General features: G+C 48.8%; 1 protein-coding gene across 2 annotated transcripts in view; it reads left to right on the forward strand.

Annotated features, from left to right (window-relative positions):
- The window catches only part of PAK6 (p21 (RAC1) activated kinase 6), a 36,821-nt gene that overhangs the window by 10,488 nt on the left and 13,709 nt on the right, over nucleotides 1–12,624 (forward strand). For both annotated transcript variants that reach the window (XM_065940677.1, XM_065940676.1), the window contains one exon: nucleotides 140–257. The gene's annotated coding sequence lies outside the window, so the exon portion shown is untranslated. The remainder of the gene's footprint in view (nucleotides 1–139; nucleotides 258–12,624) is intronic.

Raw genomic sequence — 12,624 nt, forward strand, 5'->3', positions numbered from 1 at the left:
TGAGAAGGTGGCTCGGTCGGAGGCCGGGCGGAGGGGGATGAGGGGCGGTTCCGAAGCCTTTGGATTCCGGCCAGTCGCAAAATCCGCGGGGATACTTACTACCTTAGTCACAATGAATTTCTGATCTGTTTCCACCCAGACCTCGGAGGACTGGCCCTGGAAGGTACCAGGCCTTCCCTTTCCTCGGTGCCTGAGAGCTCTGCCCTCTAAAGAGTGAGGAGTCGGGAGAAAGAAGAGGCCGGGAAGGCGGCCCAGAGGTGAGTGAGCCCCGGGAGGGTGTCCAGAGGACTTCTCGGGACCTGCGTCAGGCACAGGCTGGGACAGTGGGCAGGCAGGTGACCCCCCTGTGCTAGCCCGTTTTCGGTACTGTTAGGCAGTGGTCCCTCCCAGTCCTTAGTGGGCGTGCATTTTACTTAACTGCCTGCACCCACAGCAGGCGCAGGGCTTCACATGGCCCGCCCTTGTTCCTGGCCCAGGTCTGATGCCTGTCTAGGGTGAGGCAATGTCACCAAGGCCAGTGCACTGACGTCTTGTTTGGGAAAGAGGTTCCCAAACAGGAGTGAAGCAGACCCAGCCTTTGGGCTGAGCAGGTCAGGAAAGAGCCCCAGCCAGAGGTGCTACTCCGTATATCCCAGCCTGCCAGCTCACTCCCCAGCTCTCCAACGTGCTAAAATCTCTCCAACTTCACCCACACCCAGTGAGTGGATTCCAATTGGGAGGGAGATGCCCCTGAGAACACCACGGGCCAAGACATGAAGATTTCCGGTGTGTAGGCTGCATTTTCTCTACCTTGCCCCATTCTGGTGTGTGCTATTTTTTTTTTTTTTTCTTAAGATGTATGTATTTGTTGACTTTGTTGCTGCACTCAGGCTTTTTCTAGTTAGAGAGAGCAGGGGCTACTCTCCATCGTGGTGTGCGGGTTTCTCACTGCAGTGGCTTCTCTTGTCGCCAAGCACAGGCTCAAGGGTGTGCAGGCTTCAGTAGTTGTGTCTTGAGGGCTCTAGAATATGGGTTTTGAGGTTGTGACACAGGGGCTTAGTCTCTCCGTGACATGTGGGGTCTTCCCAGATCAGGGATTGAACCCGCATTGCACGGTGGATTCCCAGCCAGTGGACCACCAGGGAAGCCCACGGTGTGAGTCCTGCTGGGAGCTCTTCCCAGTCACATGTAGGACACAGTGGTGGCGGGCACAGCATTTGGAACCCAGAAAGAACTGGGTTCGAATTCTCTTTGCCTTTGATTCCTTAGGCAAGTTGCTTTGTTTCTCTCCTAACTTTAATGTAGTTATCTATAACATGGGGGTGATCATGCCTTCCTCATAAGGCAACTGGTGAAGTGACAATAATAACTGATAAAGGAGGACAGCCCCAGCAGGAGCCTACCTGCCTTGCCTCTAGTTTTGGAAAAGGTTAAGCCACCTGAGCCCTCTCTGGGAGAACATGAAGAATGGTCTGGCTATGTGGCAAGAGATTGTAGAGGATGTTAGAGCCAAGCAGTGGGAATAAAGTCAAGGCTGAGGGTCTGTGGAGGGTGGGTAGTGAGGCAACCCTGGGCAGGGGCCATTTCTGGAAGGGAATTGGCTTTGGAGGCAGAAACAATAGCATGCTCTATACACTTTGCAGGGCCTCACCTGTTCATAGGTGACCCTGGACACGCTGTTACCACCAGTGCAGACTGGGCCAGAGAGAAACTCTGGCTTGAGCCTTCTGGTCCTACCTCTGCCCAGAGGAGCTGTGTGATCTGGGGTAGATCAGTTGGCTTCTCCAGGTATACCAGGCATCATGGAAGAGCTTGGGAGTTGGGCTTGAATCCTAGTTGCACTCTCACCACCTCAGACAATGACTTCCCTCTGAGCCTCAGTTTCTCCACCTGTAGATTTAAGCTCTTAATATCTACCTTGTAGAGTCATCACCGTCATGACCACGGTGTCTGACACGTGCTGGGCACTTAATACACGTGTATGTGTAGGTTCCCTTTCTCCACTCTGCCTTCCTCTCCTTGGTCACTGGTTGTCCTAAAAAATACACTCAGTCAGACAGGTTTGGCCCATCTCACTGCAGTTTTGTGAATTTGGAGTGAGGAGGGGAACAGCATAGAGATAAAGTTAAAAAACGATAACTGTAAAAACAATCTTTTTGTGACTAGGGGACCCTGGAGGTTCTTTGGGCGAGGCCCCAAGGGCCCTGTGATGTGGATTTGGGCCTCTCTATCTATGTGGAAGCTGGTGAAAATCGAATGGCAAAGAGGGGCCAGGCCTGCAGCCCTGCCATGCTTCCCTCTGCCCTTGGAGATAATCCTGTGCCCATGAAATCCCAGCGCTGCCGACTGGGGAAGCAGTTGAGATTCTAAGTATGGTGAACAGAGGTTAGAGGGCTGCTCTGGCTTGAGCTGTGGCTGGACCGCAGCACGGCACTTGCAGGCTGGAGCTGGGCCCAGGAGGCAGGCCTGAGTCAATATTGACCTTCCCTGGCTGACCAGCCTGACTCTTCGGCCTCTCATTCAGCTGGAGTGTTGACACAAGTGATTGAATGAGACTTATTATCATATTCTTTTCAACAGCAGCCCCATTATCTTTCCCTTGGGGATTCACTAAGACCTGTAGTGTGGGTAGGATGCCAGGGGTGGGGAACCCAGACATTCTGGCGCATTCTGTGCACAGGCACTCTGTCCTGCACACTGGGCTTCTCTCTGGGCCTCTCTGGTGGAGCAGAAGAACCTCAGGGTACTGCTTTGCATCCTGGGGATGCTCTGTCCACATTTCCGCACAGTGCCCTGGGCAGATCTTACAGAGCCTGCGGGCAGGGGCAGTAAGGGGCACAGCCTGGGTCTAGGACCCACCTACACTGCAGGGGACAATTGGGCAGAAGAGCAAATGAAATTCTCTTCAGGCCCTTTGCCTGGTGCATTTCTAGGGGCCAGGAAGGGTGCTGGGGTGCCACCTCTCTTGTCACGTGAAGAGGGCAGTTTGAGGCCCAAGCCCCTGGTGAGCTGAGGGAGGATAGAGCTCAGCCGTACATGAAGGACGACGAGCTCTGAGGGGACAGAGGGCAGGGGCCTTAGGAAGGGGGACATCCCCATCACTGAATGCATTGGCACAGGCCAGCGTGTGGGCGAGCTCCTACAGAGAATGCCACCAAGGGATGGAAAATGAGGCAGGGGCTCAGGGGAAGCCAGACCCCAGCAAGTTCTACAGGCAGGCAGTGCAGGTCAGGGGACTAGCAACATCTATTTGGAAAAGCCAGCTAAACTGCACAAGAGCAAGGATTCTGTTTTGTTCACCACGATCCCCAGAGCCTTGAGCAGAGCAGATGCACAACAAATGAAATTTATTGAATAAATGAACAAATAATGCAACTTTATATTTAAACAAACTCCAAGACGTAAAATTTTGAGAATAATCTTGCTGGCGGATGAGAATACTCCAGTGAAAGACTGGCTTCTGTCCAGGGTATTCTCAACCAGGGGGCTGGTGAGACACATTCCTTGTCATGGAAGGGTGGGGGGGTGACAGTTCCCACAGAGCGTGATGAAGAGGTCAGGGTGCAGACCTCGGGGTGAAAGGGCCCAGCTCTGGAGGTACCAGGGTCCCCTGTAGGCCCTTCTGTGACTGGATGGTGGCAGCAGTCGGGCACCTTTGTACATGCTCTGGGACTCAGGGGCTTACTTCTCCTCGATGTCACAGAGCCTCTTGCGTGACTCTGAGATGACATGGGTGGGGTGGTCGGAGGTGACAGCTGACTGCAGCTGCGTTCACATCAGGGTCTGGGTCCAGTTGACAGAGAGCTTTCCCTTCTTGGCTGCTTCACTGGGCCAGATCAATCTCTGAGCAAGGGCTTCCTCATCTGCATAATGGGTACAATAATAGGCCCACCTCACGGGCTTGTGGAGAGGATTCTGTGTGTGAAATGCTCAGCCCAGAGCCTGGTGCTTACACGAGGCACTCCCTGAGGGATGATTACTAAAAATACCCCAAACGGCCCCTCCAGCTGGGACAGATGGTGTTTCTCGCCTCTCTGTACCTAGAGAAGCTGGCAGATGTGAATAAATCCATTCCCCTGTTGCCCCCAGAAATGCTGAGTCCTAGAAAGGAAGAGGGGGCCAGGATCACAAACGGAACTTAGGGATCGCACACCCCAGTCCCCGCTGAGCCAGCACACAGCCCTGACGGACCGGCCCTGGGCCTCCCTCAGGGGGTGTCTAGGTGTGCACCCCACTCTCACTCCCTAGCCCTCGGATGGAGTGGGGCCCCGGGGGCAGTTGCCATCTCTTTCCCCAGTAGTCTGGAGGTGGAGGGGAATCCCACCAGCCTCATCCTAACAGACAGCTTACAACATCCCAGAGCTTATACAGCCAACCAAATCCTGTTCCCTACGAGTGACTGCACACTCCTTCAGGCTCACTTTCTGGAAAGCACCTCCCCAGCCTGTAGTGTGCTCTTGTGAATCCCTTCAGTGGAGTAGTGTCCTTCCCTTGAAAAGAATTCAACGTGTGGGAACAGCCAGAGCCCACTGGAAGCCAGGTCTGGGGGTGAGGCAGCCACATTGGACACCAGCTCTTCTGGTGAAAAGCAGAGACCACGGGTTAAGAAAACAGTTGATGCTGGCTCTAGACGGGCCCCAGAGTTACATCCCAAGAGGACTTCTGGCAGGAAGGCAGTCTTGGAGCACGTCTGGAGCGGGCAGTTTCATTCCCCAGAGTCTGCCTCAAATGGCAGTGTTCACTGGGAAGCCTGTGCTCTGCTTTGAGGTTTAAGCGCAGATTCATGCCTTCATGGTTCTGCCTTGGGTTGGTGGGGTTGGTGGGGTCCCAACAACTGGGTGGTCCTGGCACCCAGGCCTGGCAGACAGATGTCTCCTCACTCAGAGGAAGAGCAGCTTGAGGGAGTGACCCACCCAGCACAGCTGTCTGCCGTCCCTGTTATGGACCCTGGACCAACTGAGCCACAGCACCTAGTCTGGGGGCTCCACCACCCAAACCCCACCCCCCACACCCATCACCATAGAACCCCAGCATCAACCACAAAGCTCTGCCCACCCTCCTTGAGCCAGACTTGCCAGTTGCCTGGCTTTAGGCTGAGACCCTACTGAGGGGACGTGACCTGTGCTGGAGAAAATACTCTCCTGCTATTTCTGCAGTCTTTCCGCGTGTGCCAGGCCCTGCATCACAGCTGCCAAGGCAAGCTCTTTAGAATACCCGCACCACCACCATTACAAGGCAAAACAAAAACAAATCCTGGTTCCAAAGTAAGGGTCAGCTTACAAGTCAGGACAGCACCCGTCTCCCTTGGCCTCTGACTCACAGATCAGAACAGGAGAGAACCCAGCAATCTTGGTTGAGGGAGTGGGCCCTGGCCCACCCCCTTCTACACAGGCTGCGCAGCCCCTCCCTGTTCACAGAGGCCTCTGGGAAGGAGACTAGCAACAGCCTGAGTCATTCTGGGTGGGCATGGTGGATGGAGCAGGACTTGGGAATCAGATCTGGGTTCAAACCCCAACTCGGTCATTTCCTGGACAAGTTATTCCATTTCCTGGAACCTGGACAAGTTATTCAGCCTCCCTGAACCCCATCTGGAGTTGCAGGTGATAATAATAATGCCTACCTCCCAGGGTCGTTGTGAGGATTAAATTAGTTGGTGCTTGGAAAATGCCTAACACATAGGTGTTCAGGAAAAGTTACTTCCCTTTCTCTCTGGAGTCTCCTGCTCCTCTGACATGAGAGTCTCACCCCTCAGTGACCCCGGGCTTGTGGCTCCCTGAACTCTCCCGCCAACTCCACCCTCAGTGTTACTGGGTGTGGCAGCTCTTCCTCCAGAAGGCTCTGCCAGGAGCTGACCGGCTCCCCACGTGCCAGGCTCGGCTCCACTGGAGGGCGCAGCCTCGGCAGGAGCTGTGCCCAGAGCTTCCTTCTCAGACTGGTTGGGGCAGGGCTCTCCCCTCCCCTCCCTTCCCCTCCCCTTCCCTCCCCTCCCTGGTGATGGGCATTCTTCTCCCACCCAGTCATGGGCCAGCCTGCTGGCTGGAAGGTGACTTGGCCATTCAGAAGAGGAACGTTCAAAGCATTCCTCAGGCATAGAGATGCATCCCAGCCTAAGGAAGACTCCTCGCCCCTCCCTCCCCTGGACTGGCGAGGTGTCAGATCGAGTTCACCCTGAACCAGAGCGGGCGCCCTGCCTCTGCCCACTTTCTTCCGTGACTGAAGCCCACATATTTTCTGTCAGGCTGGGCAGAAGGCAAGGTCGGGACTGGTCTTTGAGGGGACAGCATCTCTCTTCCTGCTTCCCACTCCAGAGTATCTTCTTTAAGCAGAGCTCTTCCACTAGGTGAATGGAGTATAGATGCAAAGAGCTGGAGCTTCTGGGTGACAATTTTAAACTGATTTGATTTAACCTCAAGGCTGACTCAGCACCAGCTGTCCCTCAGCCCTGGGACTCCTAGGCTTTTCAGAAGGTGGGAAACTGGGTGGAAGATGGAGACCTAGGAATGGCAAGGGAGGGCCCCTGTCTGGGCATTCGTGTGTGTTTCCAGGACACGGAGCTGGAGAGAGGCACTCAAGTGATTGATACCCAGTGACTTAGCAGCATCAGAGACTTAAGTGGGTGCATATCTCTTAGGTACTCAGTCCTCATGGATCACTCTTTTCTTTATTTAAAAATATGTTGTTTTCTTTAGAAAAGCAGCCCATTGTCTTTAAGGAAAATTCAGAAGAGTACAAAGGGAGTAGGAGGAAATCACCTGGGGCCCCACCAGTCAAACACAATAATGAATATTTTGCTGTATTTCCCTTCAGATAGTCATTGTGTTCATGCTGCATTTACAAATTAATCTTTGTAAAATCTTTACAAAAATATTTGTGAAATCTTTAGAAAGAAATTACTATTGCTAATCTAGGCCTGCTTTGGACAAAGAAAACCTTGGCAGTTTAACTTGTCCTTGGGACCCATGGGTATGGACAGGTTTGGGCCCCAGCTTGTCAGGGCCTCCAGGAGAGGCCCCCATAGTCACTCAGAGCAGACCTAGGGCAAGGGATGGCCCGACTATGGGTTTCCCCCTCCAGCCCCTCACCATCACTTTATTATTTTACCTTTCACATTTAGAGCCAGTTAGTTTGGGGATATGATATGAATTCATTTTTCCAGATTCTTTTTTTTTTCATATGAACATCTAATTGCTTCAGCTACATTTATGGAAAAGATCATCAGTTCCCTACCATATTGCAGTGTCACCTTTGTCATAAATTAAATGACCTTATGTGAGTGAGTCTATTTCTGGATTCTCTCTTCTGTTTCATTGGTCTGCTCATCAATCTGTGTGCCAGTTCCACAGTGCATTAATTATGGTAGCTTTATAATCAGTCTTGATATCTAGTAACATAACTCTGCAACTGTGTTCTTCAAGACTGTCTTGGCTATTCCCGATTCTTTATGTTTCTCTGTACATTTTAGAATCAGTTTGTCAATTTCTTTTTTTTTTTATTTTGTTTTTTTATTGAAGGATAATTGCTTTAAAGAACTTTGTTGTTTTCTGTCAAACCTCAACCTGAATCAGCCATAGGCATACATATAACCCTTCCCTTTGGACTTCCCTCCCATCTCCCTCCCCGTCCCACCCCTCTACAGAGCCCCTGTTTGAATTTCTTAGCCATACTGCAAATTCCCGTTGGCTCTCTATTTTACATGTGGTAATGTAAGTTTCCATGTTACTCTTTCCATACATCTCACCCTCTCCTCCCCTCTCCCCATGTCCACAAGTCTATTCTCTATGCCTGTTTCTCCACTGCTGCTCTGTAAGTAAATTCTTCAGTACCATTTTTCTAGATTCCATATATATGCATTAGAATCCAATATTTGTCTTTCTGTTTCTGATTTACTTCATTCTGTTTAATAGGTTCTAGGTTCATCCACCCTATTAGAACTGACTTAAAGGTGTTCCTTTTTATGGCTGAGTAATATTTCATTGTGTATATGTACCAACTTCTTTATCCATTCATCTGTCGATGGACATCTAGGTTGCTTCCATGTTCTAGAAATTGTAAATAGTGCTGCAAGGAACAATGGGATACGTGTGTCTTTTTTAATTTTGGTTTTCTCAGAGTATATGCCTAGGAGTGGGATTGCTGGGTCATAAGATGATTTTATTCCTAGTTTTTTTTTTAAGGAATCCCCATACTGTCTTCCACAGTGGCTGTATCAATTTACATTCCCACCAACAGTGCAAGAGCATTCCCTTTTCTCCACATCCTCTCCAGCATTTATTGTTTGTAGACTTTTTGATGATGGCCATTCTGAGCATTGTGAGGTGATATCTCATTGTAGTTTTGATTTGCATTTCTCTAATAATAAGCGATGTTGAGCATCTTTTCATGTGTTCGTTAGCCATCTGCATGTCTTCTTTGGAGAAATGTCTGTTTAGGCCTTTTTTCCACTTTTTGATTGGGTTGTTTGTTTTTCTGGTATTGAGTTCTATGAGTTGTTTGTGTATTTTGTAAATTAAACCTTTGTCAGTTGTTTCATTCACTATTATTTTCTCCCATTCTGAGGGTTGTCTTTTCACCTTGCTCATAGTTTCCTTTGCTGTGCAAAAGCTTTTAAGTTTAATCAGGTCCCACTTGTTTACTTTTGTTTTTATTTCCATTACTCTAGGAGGTGGATCATAGAGGATCTTGCTTTGATTTATATCATGGAGTGTTCTGCCTATGTCTTCCTCTAAGGGTTTTATAGTTTCTGGTCTTACAGTTAGGTCTTTAATCCATTCTGAGTTTATTTTTGTGTATGGTGTTAGGAAGTGTTCTAATTTCATTCTTATACATGTAGCTGTCCAGTTTTCCCAGCACCATTTATTGAAGAGGCTGTCTTTGCCCCATTGTATATTCTTGCCTCCTTTGTCAAATATAAGGTACCCATAGGTGCATGGGTTTATTTCTGGGCTTTCTATCTTGTTCCATTGGTCTATGTTTCTGTTTTTTTGCCAGTACCATAGTGTCTTGATGACTGTAGTTCTGTAGTATAATCTGAAGTCAGGAAGGTTGATTCCTCCAGCTCCATCCTTCTTTCTCAAGACTGCTTTGGCTATTCGGGGTCTTTTGTGTTTCCATATGAATTGTGGAATTTTTTGTTCTAGTTCTGTGAAAAACACTATTGGTAATTTGATAAGGATCACATTGAATCTGTAGATTACATTTGGTAGTATAGTCATTTTCACAGTATTGATTCTTCCTACCCAGGAACATAGAATATCTCTCCATCTATTTATGTCATCTTTGATTTCTTTCATTAGTATCTTATAATTTTCAGTTTACAGTTCTTTTGTCTCCTTAAGTAAGTTTATTCCTAGATATTTAATTGTTTTTGTTGCAATGGTGAATGAGATTGATTCCTTAATTTCTCTTTCTGATTTTTCATTGTTAGAATATAGAACAGTTTGTAAATTTCTGTCAACAGAATTATGCTGTGATTTTGATTGATATTGCAATAACTCTGTAGGTTAATTTGGGAATAATTGATAATTTTATAATATTGAGTTTTCCAACCTATGAACATTCTTTGTTATCTTTAATGTTTGATATTTTTCCATGTAGAGACCTTGTACCTCTTCAATCAGATTTGTTCATAAAAATCTGATATTTTTAATGTATAATGGGAAAAGATGTCTGAAGGGTTTTACCTAATAACACTTCTGACATGAAATGAGAAGTTTTTTCTCCTAAGATAACTTCTCCAACTCTCTGGCATCAACTGGGTGTTCCACAATGCAGTTTGATTCTGACACTAACTACCTAGAATAGCACAGACCCCTCAGGCTCAGCCCTACAAACTGCCCCCTCTTTTGGACTCCCACTCCAAAGCCACTACTTCTGACCAGCTGGCTATAAATTAAGTTTCCCACAACCCTCTTCTCAGATGTGATAATTTGCTGTGATGGTTGGTGGAAGTCAGGAAGGCACTTTACTACGACTAGTTCACTAGAAAAGAGACAACTCAGGAACAGCAAAAGGGAAGAAAGAGATTCTGGGCAGGAAAGGGGAAGGGCATAGAGCTTCCATGCTCTCCCCAGACACCCTTTCAGCACCTGGGTTCACCAGCCCTGAAACCTATCCTGGAGGGGTTTTGTGGAGGTTTCATTAAGTAGGCACAATTGATTAAATCATTGGCTATTGATGACTTTGGTGGGGGGGCGGGGGGAGCTGTGCTAGGTCTTCCTTGCGGTGTGCACACTTTCCAGTTGTGGCTAGTTGCCCTTTGGCATGTGGGATCTTGTTTTCCCTACCAGGGCTCAAACCCACATCCCCTACATTGGAAGGCAGATTCTTTACCACTGGACCTGATGATTAACTCAGTCTCCAGCCCCCTCTTCCCTTTGCAGAAGTAGGAGTGGGGGAGGCTGAAAGTTTCAACAGTCTTATCACTCTGGGGATTCCAAGAGTTTTAAGAGCTCTTTACCAGGCATGGGGGCAGGGTGGGAGGGTTGAGCTCAGTTCATTACTTCTGTCAGCTCCTGACCTCCCACCCCAACTCCTGGGCCCTAGGACTCTACACTGTCTTCCTTTCTCCTCAGGCCCTTCCTGATACCTGTGGGAAGAACTTTATTCTGGAATCGTTGTTAGGGTGATCTCAGAGTCACATAGACCATTTACTAAAGATGCTGTCTCCGCACATTCCTGCAGCAAATGCTGGGCCCTTGAGTGGGGTCAAGAAGTTAGGGCGGGGGGTGTTCTGGGTGAGGTTGGGGGGAGTATTGTTGTTGTTAAGTCGTTGTCTGACTCTTTGCGACCCCATGGACTGCAGCACACCAGGCTTCCCTGTCCTTCACCATCTCCCGGAGCTTGCTCAAACTCATATCCATCAAGTTGGTGATGCCATCCAACCATCTTGTTCTCTGTCGTCCCCTTCTCCTCCTGCCCTCAATCTTTCCCAGCATCAGGGCCTTTTCTAATGAGTCGGCTCTTCCCATCAGATGGCCACAGTATTGGAGCTTCAGCATCAATCCTTCCAATAAATATTCAGTTAATTTCCTTTAGGACTGACTGATTTGATCTCCTTGCAGGAGGGAGTATTAGCCAGCTCATTTTCAACTCTAGGCTGTTCCCTGTACATCTAGAAGAGTTCCCAGAGTGGAGAGGAGAGTGAAACCATCAGCTGAGTTAATTCAGAGATATCTGGACAGATCCAGGGGGTCTGAGAGGCTCTGAGAACAGAATTTCAGAACTGAGATTCTTCTGCAGCCAAAGACCACCGGGAGGAGGTCAAGTTTTACCAAACTATGAAGAGTCTACCATGTGGAGAGGTAGCAAGGGCCCCAGTACCGGAAATCACGCATAACCCCGGCCAGGTGACTCGGAGAGGACAGGGGTTGAGCATCACTCCCAGAATTATATCTGCTCATGTTCTGCTGTCTGCAGGACCCTGAACTGAGAGGATGCTCAGAGAGGTGACAGAGCAAGAGGAAAAGCCCCTGTTTCGTGGGAATCTGCTCACTTAACACTCCCTAAACCTGTGTCTTATCTTTTATTAACCCCACTTTATAGATGAAGAGTGCTGAGTGTCACAGCATTTATATAACTCACTCAGAATCTCCCCAAATTAGTGGCAGACTTCCTGCTGCTCTCCTATAACTCAAAGGTATATTTCATTCTAAAGTCCTTGGTTCTTGGAGCTTCTGCACATGTGGCTTTGCCTGGTGGGAATGTTTGATAGATTCCTGAATTTCAAGGTCCCAAAAGTAATGGCCATTCCAAGAGGTATGACCTGGATTCAGACAGATTCATGCTTGGTGAATGTGGAGAGGCTATGGCTGTTTGGGCCCCCTGCCCTCCAAGTGGGCACCAGCTCCCTCCTAGATCTGTGACCTACTCCAGAACCTGTGAAAGTCACCAGGAAAATTCTGCCTCCAGAGCAGAAGCAAAAAGAGAATGCCATGAACATATTCAGTTCTGTGGATAGATAAATGATCCAAGCATTCAATTCAAGAAACAAAACATGTCTTGTTGAAAGTGACCTTTCTATCTGACACAAGAGCCTACTGAGTGTCTTTTGCACACACACCCCCCACCCACATACACACACAAACCCACTGAGCTGTTTTGAGCCACATCAGGTATAAAAGTATTTGAGTGGGTACCCCAGCTGTATCTTCCATCACATGTGGTCCCAGCCTAGGGCTCCCTGAAGGCAAGGCCAGAGCAGCACTTGGAAGGGTCAGCACTTTGTCTCTTGGGTCTCCAGTCTCCGTCTCTCACATCTGCATGCCCATGTCACTCAGAGCTGTTGATGGAGCTAAGTAGGGCCTTAGGTGGTGGTGGTTTAGTTGCTAAGTTGTGTCTGACTCTTGCGATCCCATGAACTGTAGCCTGCCAGGCTTCTCTGTCTATGGGATTTGCCAGGTGAGAATACTGGAGTGGGTTGCCATTTCCTTCTCCAGAGCATCTTCCCGATGCAGGAATCGAACCCAGATCTCCTGCATTGCAGGCAGATTCTTTACCCACTGAGCTATGAGGGAAGGCCCTTAGGGCCTTAGGCAAACCCCCAACTGCAAAGTAAGGGATGGAGGTTTGACTGTAGGGGATGTTTTGTATAGTCAGAGTTCTGAGACCAGAGAGAAAGGAGCCCAAGCTGAGGTGGGCTGTCTTTTC

Source organism: Muntiacus reevesi, chromosome 7, assembly GCF_963930625.1.
Source record: "Muntiacus reevesi chromosome 7, mMunRee1.1, whole genome shotgun sequence".
Lineage (NCBI taxonomy): Eukaryota > Metazoa > Chordata > Mammalia > Artiodactyla > Cervidae > Muntiacus > Muntiacus reevesi.